Raw genomic sequence first — 8,016 nt, forward strand, 5'->3', positions numbered from 1 at the left:
GTGAGATTCATTTTCAGGAATCAAGAACTGAACATCTGCCAACCGACTCAATACTGGTGGGTGATGGTGATAAAAAAATGGGATTAGAGTCAACCAGCGTAATTGAAAATATAGTTGAAACTGAATCTAGCTCGAGAGAAGAAGAGGATGTCAAAATCCGAGAAAATTTACAAATTGAGAGCTCGGTGTCTCATTCCAAGTATTTATCAACATTGGAGTTGTGTGTGATATAGGAACCGAACCACGTGAATCAATAAGGGATTGCGGAGAAGAGAGGTAAAGGTCATACATTTTGAAATTTGAAGGCGTAAGACGGCACAATGACATTTCTTATATGAAAGCCAAAAAGTACAAAATGAATAACTTGATGTGTGACTTGTTCATCTACATACCACCCCTCGCTGGTCACAAGCATGAATCCACATTAGGTGCTGAATTCATAAATTCCAAAAGGTGAGAAAGGTGGTAAAGTTGACTTGCATCATGCAAACATTAAATACGGCGCTTGATAGGAGGCAACCCGTCATTTTTAAAATTTTAGATCATTTTTGAATTTTTTTTTAAAATAGTTTATTATATTATTTTTGAATAATCTGTAAAGTTTCTGATTTTTTGGAGACAAGCCAAAATAGTGGCTATCAACTTTTCTATTAGATATCTTTTGCAACCGCATCAATAAAAAATAAAGCGCAGATGTGCATGCCACATTGAAGATGTGTTTTTTTCACAGAAGCGGAATTGTTGTCACAGAAGCGGTAAATATTTTGCAGGTGTGCTTTGTCAGGTCAATTTAATGAATCCTTTATTAGATAAAACTAAATCCCTTTTTCTCCCAACCCCAAACGCCTCTCCTATTGCACCATTGCACAACCACTGGCACATCACCATCCAGGGGAACCAGGTAATTCCCCATTCTCTTCTTGTTCTATTTCGTTCTTCCTCTCAGCTCTTCTCTCTTCTTCTTCTCTATCTTCACAATAGCTATTTCCCTAAGCCCCTCTTTTCCTCTCTATTGATTTTAGTTTTAGGGTGAGAAAATAGGTTGAGTGTAATTGTGTGTGGTGTTTTGTTGAACAAAAATAATAGGAGAAGTCTGAGTGCCTGATTAGTTTAAAAGAATCAAAGCATTCTCTGTGCTCGTTAAGTGTTCGACGATTTGGCTTAGAGAAATATATTTGTCGTTTGTCTTGAAATAATGTGGAATCAAGTCTTGAATTCATGTATTATAATACTTTAGAAGTCTTGAGTATAAATTTTGTGCAAAAATCATGATTTGAATTAAAACAATTGTCAGCTTCTTGCTTTTTGAAATTCTGATTAAAGAATTGCCGCAGATGCGGCCTCGCACCTGCAATGAATCTTCCTCATATGTGAAGTTTAAATAGTGAAATGTCGCAGAAGGGATTCGTTTTTCGCTGAAGCGATGCTGCACCTGCGCTAGTTTTTTCACAGGTGCGATGGCTGTGTAATTTTCGGTAAACCAGTAGCTTTGAAACTAAGGCTTGTTGGGCCCCTTTGGCTTATTCTTTGGCTAAATTGCTGTGTTCTAAATTACTTAACATGATTCTAATGCACGTCTAACTTGGTTTTGATTTTTTTGAAGTACTTTGAGCTGTGAAAATGGATTCTAGCATGAATGAAGTTGTGGCTGATGGCACGAAATTGAATAGAAGGCTATGTTGGAGCAGTATGATACTTTAGATTAATGTCCGTTGATTGTCATCGCTGAGTTGTGCCAGCGGGCGAATGTGGATGTGCATGGAACTGATCATTAGATACTTGCATCCGTTGAGAGTAGAAGGAGAGGGTAGTTCTTTGAAGAGCTAGAAAAAATAGGCAGAGTTACATGAGAAATTAGAAGTTGTTGTTAGCAGGCTTGAGACAACATATGGGAATATGTCCAAGGCACATGTCTCTCTTCAGGCAGATTTCAAAGCAGAGAAAAAGAAACACAAGAACAAGAGCAATTTCATGGTCAAAATATTGAGAGGCATCAATGCAATCTTTAAATGGGGGCAACCGAATAAGAAGGTACCGATTGAGGACGAGGATGACAGTGAGGAGTATTCTTTCGTATTGGATGATGATGATGATCATGATGCTGGTGATGATGAGGCTCAGAGTTCTACACATCAGTGATGAGGAAGCACAATTAGAGGTAATTACGAAATTCAGGGTGCTTCAATGTTTGAAACTAAAGGTCAATAAGGATTATGTGGTTTAAAAAAAAGCGAATTACAAAAAAGAAAGAAAAATGTTGGTATAGGATGTTGTAACTTGCATCCCAAATGCTTATCCTATCCTTTCCTAAGCCTACATTACAAGCTTAAATAATCCTTATGTGATCCAACCAAATGGTATTATATTTGTTAGCACTAGAACTTTTTCGTTGAGAGTGAGACTTTGTGCAAATATTCCTTGTGTTGTTGTTGTGAATATGGTGAATTTGGAACTTTCTTTATTGTGAGGGCATATGAATTATGATTGATTGGTAACGTTAATAATCCCCAATTGAGACAAATATGCATATTTAGTAGACTAGTACTTTTGAGTCACTTCTTGATGCTTGGTTTTTGTCACTTGAATATTTTGAAACTCCATTGCATTATTGAGATTGTGTTTTTAAATGAGGGAGTTATTTGGTTAAAGTTCACATGCTTGTAGCCTAATTATTAGTACCAACCAAAGCCATAAGTATTGTGATTAATTGGAGAATATGATTTTGGAATGATAGCAATACTAATTGAGATTTAAATGGTAGAGCCTCATTGAGTGTTTTGTTTTGATTTGCTTGAGGACAAGCAAAGACTTTAAGTAGGGGTGTTGATAAGCGGTGATTTTATCATTTATTCTAGTCTCTTTGCTTTAATTTTTGTATCCTTTAATTATAATATGAGATAATTTATGGTGTGTATTGCTAGTATTTCAGGCACAATGAGTCATGAAGAAAATTGATGTCACGACCCGAAGTCTAAGCAGGCTTGAGCTTCTAATGAGTCTCCTCACACTCATCAGACCATCTAAAAAGAAAACCTTTCTGACTCAACTTAATCAATGGAGCTGCAATAGATGAAAATTCCTTTACAAAATGACGGTACTAGCCTGCCAAACCCAAGAAACTCTAAATATACATAGTTGTAGTAGGTCTAGGCCAATTCTTAACTGTCTCAATCCTATTGGGATCAACCTTAATACCTTCACCAGACACCACGTGACCCAAGAATACAACTAGTCTTACCAAAACTCATATTTGGAGAACTTAGCATAAAGTTTTCCTTTCCTCAAAATCTGAAGCACAATCCTCAAATGTTGCTTATGCTCCTCCTACTACAAGAGTAAACCAAGATTTAATCAATGAACACTAGCATAAAAGTATCCAAATAAGACTTGAATACCTTGTTCATCAAATCCATGATTCCGCTAGAGAATTAGTCAAGCTAAATGACATCACTAAGAACTTATAATGAACATAACGAGTCATAAAAGCCTTCTTAGGGTTATCCAAAGCCCTAATATTCACCTGATGATAACCCGATCTCAAGTCAATCTTAGAGAACACCCTAGTATCTTGAAAATGATCAAACAGAAAATCAATACGAGGCAATGGATACTTGTTCTTGACGGTAATCTTATTCAAATACCTATAATCAATGCACATCCTCATAGTGCCATCCTTCTTCTTTATAAACAACACTAGTGCAACCCAAGGAGAAACACTCAGTCTAATTAATCCCTTATCAAGCGAATCTTGCAATTGCTCCTTCAAATGCTTCAACTCAGCTGGAGTCATACGGTATAATGGAATAGATAAGGGCTAATAGGAACACATGAAATGCAGCGCCCTCAGAAAGGGACGTCAGTACAAAATAATGTACCGAGTATGTAAGGCAATATACTGAAAGCTGAAACTAAACTGATAATCTGAACATATGCTTACCTACTGATACTGACTCAACTCTCTTAATATAGTAAGTAAAATAGTTGTTCGGCCCTAAAAGGCTCGATATATATATATATATATATATATATATATATATATATATATATATATATACACACACACACACACTCTGCCATAGTAGGCTCGCTCATAGGTGCTCGGCCATACTAGGCTCTGTATCTCGGCCATGCTGGGCTCGCTCATTGGCGCTCGACCACAATAGGCTCAGTATATAATTTATCATTTGATCAGAGGTTCCCCAATAGGGGCCTGCCCATGGATTATAGCTTGATGATAATGAAAATACTGTAATACTGCATATATAGGCTCTCGGCTCTCTTGACTAGAATAAGACAATATTCAATTGAATATGAAGTTTCGATAAGGGAGAATACTGTAACTTATGAGACTAGAAAATGTACATAAATTCCGGGACATGGATTTTTTTTCTTTATACCTTGTTAACTAACTTGTGTAATTACGAGATCATGCAAAATAAAGGAAGAGCTTAGCCTTAATATACATGAGTCGATTCTCTTAAAAATCCCTCTAACACCCGTTAATTGCGACAAAATATGTAACACCGAGATTGAAATAGGGAACAATCCGTATGAAATGCTCAAAGAAATAACGTTGCTATTGAAAAATCATCTATGTTGAAACTCTTTCTCAAGAGATTTAGTATTAACATTACTATTCAATGAAAAGCTTGGCTGAAATGTTTCTTAAGAGGTTAGAACTAACGTTACTATGTAGTTGAAAAGCTTGCCTGAACTCTCTTAATACCTTCTAACGAGTGTTTGTAATGAAAAGGACATTATAAAGTTAATCACTTGAACACCTAAGGCCAAATGAAGTAAAGATGAAAATCTTCTAAATGATTTTTACACGTAATAAAGAATGCAGTCACTTTGTGTTTATCACTTAATTGCCACCTTTCAATTTGATGTATGAGTCATTAGTTTGAATAGTGGGCTACCATATAGTCATAATTTAAACCTTATCCAATAATTCCCTAATTAATTAGGTAATATTTCACTACCCAATAATTAACCAATTGCCCACATAATTAAGAATTATCTCAACTTACTTAAAATGCTACTCACTTTTAACATACCTTATACACCTTACTATCATGGTCATGTGGTACCTTGTATGATACGAGTCCATAAATACCGAGTATTTTAGCTCGGGCCGTATTTTACCCAAAAATGCCTAACTTCGAAGAAATTCATTTGCTTCGATTCGCTTACCCTCTTGCCTTCACGAATTTACTTATCCCTGGTTTGAAATAATATAATACTTATAATCCCAAAATAATCTCATTCCCGAGCTTATGTCGATTAACTTACGACGAATCTTTAACATAAAAAAAAAAAAATAGGTGATGTAACATCTCATTTTTGAGCTTTCATCAATTTATTTATGGCATACTTTCACATACGAAAATATGGGGTATAACATTATACTTGTGTGAATGTTCATATTGGAGCGAAGGGGCTCGGTTGAGTTTTGAATGTGTTGTGGCTATGTTATGAACTGTTATGGGAAATCTTGTGCATCAGGTCTGCGGGTCTCGCAAATGCGATGTCATCTGTCGGGCTCGCTAATGTGATAACTGGTAAGGAACTGCGAGCTTCGCAAATGCAAGCTCAGGGTTTTCGTTTTTGTAATGGTAATGTTGCAAATGCGTCTAGAAGCTAAGTTGGACAGTCTTTGCATATCCGAAGGCTATCTCGCTTTTGCGAGTAAGAGGCTCATTGGAAATGCGACCATTTTGTCAAAAATGCGACATCGGAGGGGCTGGGAAAATTTTCGCTTTTGTGAACAGTGTTTCGCTTTTGCGAACATCACAATTGCTAATAAGAGTTCGCAATTGCGATATCTGCAACTGGGTAAAAGTGAAAAATTTTGGGAGTTAGCTCATTTTACACTATTTTTCAACCCTAATCTCTCTAGCAGCGATTTTTGAAGAGGATTGTCTTCCCAAATTCACTGGTAAGAAACTTTAACTTATTTCCAATCAATTTCAATTACTTTTCCATTAATTTAATCATCAAATTTATGAATTTTAAAGTAAAAATTAGGAGTTTAGGGTAGAATTTAGGAATTTTATAAAATTAAGATTTAGACCTCTAATTGAGGTCGGATTTCATAACAAATCACAAAACCAGGCTCGTGGATGAATGGGTGATCGAAATTTGGTCTGAATCTCGGATTTCAACCATGTGGGCATGGGGTTGACTTTTGTTGACCTTTTCAATTTAGTTAAATATTGAACTTTTTTCATTCATGGGGTAGTTTTTAAAGCTAGTTTTCTATTGTTTGAATGATAATTGGCTAGATTCGGTTGGTTTAGAGGCTTGTTCTAAAGGAAAATATATTGTTGGTTGTTGATTTTGTTCCGAAAAGAGGTAAGTGTCGTGGTTACCTTGACTTGAGAGAATTTGGACTTGATTGATCTATCTACTACTTGAATTATATGTGGGGACGGTGTATATATAAGGTGACGATTGTATATGCATCGTCAGAGGTTTAAGCATGCTGGGTGAGCTACTTACTGCTTGTCTTCAATTACATCACGTTTTCATTTATCCCATGTAATTATTTATCACGTGTTTTATTTGCTACATGCCTTTACTTGTTCAGTACATGCCTTCATTTGTTACATATCTGTTCTTGTTATATGCTTCCGTGTATTCATGCCTTTATTCATTGTCCGCCATACTTGCACTATGCTTTTACATGTTATTAGATAGATGCTTTTATTTGTCTTATTCCTTCACTTGTTTGTTAGTCTTACTTGTTCCCATTTCATTTTACTATGTATTATGGATTGCCTAGAAGGCTTTAATCGCTTATGCCCTTTTGCATTACATTGTGAGATACCCCTTGGATGGATGTAGTATTATAATATGTATATTTGGGATCGGGTAGCACGCCGTAACAATATTCATATGAGATTTGGGATGGGTTGCACGCCATAACGGTATTGATTTTATATATGGGATCGGGTTGCACGCCGCAACGGTAGTAGTATGTATATATATATATATATATATATATATATATATATATATATATATATATATATATATATATATATATGTGCGTGTGTGTGTGTGTGTGTGTGTGGGGGGGGGGGGGAGATTAGGTTGCGCGCCGCAACAGAAAAGTTATATTATGATTGTTTTTGGCTATTGGTTCCGTTTCCGTGTTGTGTAGTGAATTATCCAGTATCGATGTTATTTTTTGTTCCTCTATTCCATTACGGCTTTCTACTTATACTCGTATAGTTTTATAGTGAGTGCCACTACTTCCTCGATGTTAGGCTCGGCACTTACGGAGTACATGAGACCGGTTGTACTCATACTACACTTCTACACTTGTGCAGATTCTGGAGTTGGTCCTAGTGGCGCTTAGAGGAGATGTGCCCAGACGTATTTCATCAGGAGACTTGAGGTATAGCTGCATAGAGTTTGCAGACCCCGAAGTCCCCTTCTTATCTACTATATTGCTTATTGCATTTTGGACAGTTGTATAATTATTTCAGACCATGTTTTTAGTATTTTTTGCAGCTCACGTGCTTGTGACACCATTTTCTTAGATTAGACTAAACATCACGCCATAACGGTATTGATTTTGTATATGGGATCGGGTTACTTGTGCGCCGCAACAGAAAAGTTATATTATTATTGTTTTTGGCTATTGGTTCCGTTTCCGTGTTGTGTAGTGAATTATCTAGTTTCGATGTTATTTTTTGTTCCTCTATTCCATTATTGTTTTCTACTTATACTCGTATAGTTTTATAGTGAGTGCCCTGTCATAGCCACGTCACTACTTCGTTGATGTTAGGCTCGGTACTTACGGAGTATATGAGGTCGGTTGTACACATACTATACTTCTACACTTCTTGTGCAAATTCTTGGGTTGGTCCTAGTGGCGCTTAGAAGAGATGTGCCCAGACGTATTTTATCAGGAGACTTGAGGTATAGCTGCATAGAGTTTGCAGACCCCGAAGTCCCCTTCTTATCTATTATATTGCTTATTGCATTTTGGACAGTTGTATAATTATT

General features: G+C 36.3%; 1 long non-coding RNA gene across 5 annotated transcripts; it reads left to right on the forward strand.

Moving 5' to 3' along the window:
• Nucleotides 1-619: 619 nt before the first annotated feature.
• On the forward strand, nucleotides 620-7,646 carry LOC104089618 (uncharacterized). Of its 5 annotated transcripts, XR_011407785.1 has the most exons (5): nucleotides 620-901; nucleotides 1,335-1,452; nucleotides 1,604-2,158; nucleotides 2,930-3,094; nucleotides 7,335-7,646. It is a non-coding gene; the product is annotated as an uncharacterized lncRNA (long non-coding RNA). The 5 variants fall into 5 exon arrangements; XR_011407784.1 differs by lacking the exon at nucleotides 2,930-3,094; XR_011407786.1 differs by lacking the exon at nucleotides 7,335-7,646 and having other exon boundaries at nucleotides 2,922-3,243.
• The last annotated feature ends 370 nt before the right edge of the window (nucleotides 7,647-8,016 follow it).

This window comes from Nicotiana tomentosiformis, chromosome 5, assembly GCF_000390325.3.
Source record: "Nicotiana tomentosiformis chromosome 5, ASM39032v3, whole genome shotgun sequence".
In the NCBI taxonomy this organism is placed as follows: Eukaryota; Viridiplantae; Streptophyta; class Magnoliopsida; order Solanales; family Solanaceae; genus Nicotiana; species Nicotiana tomentosiformis.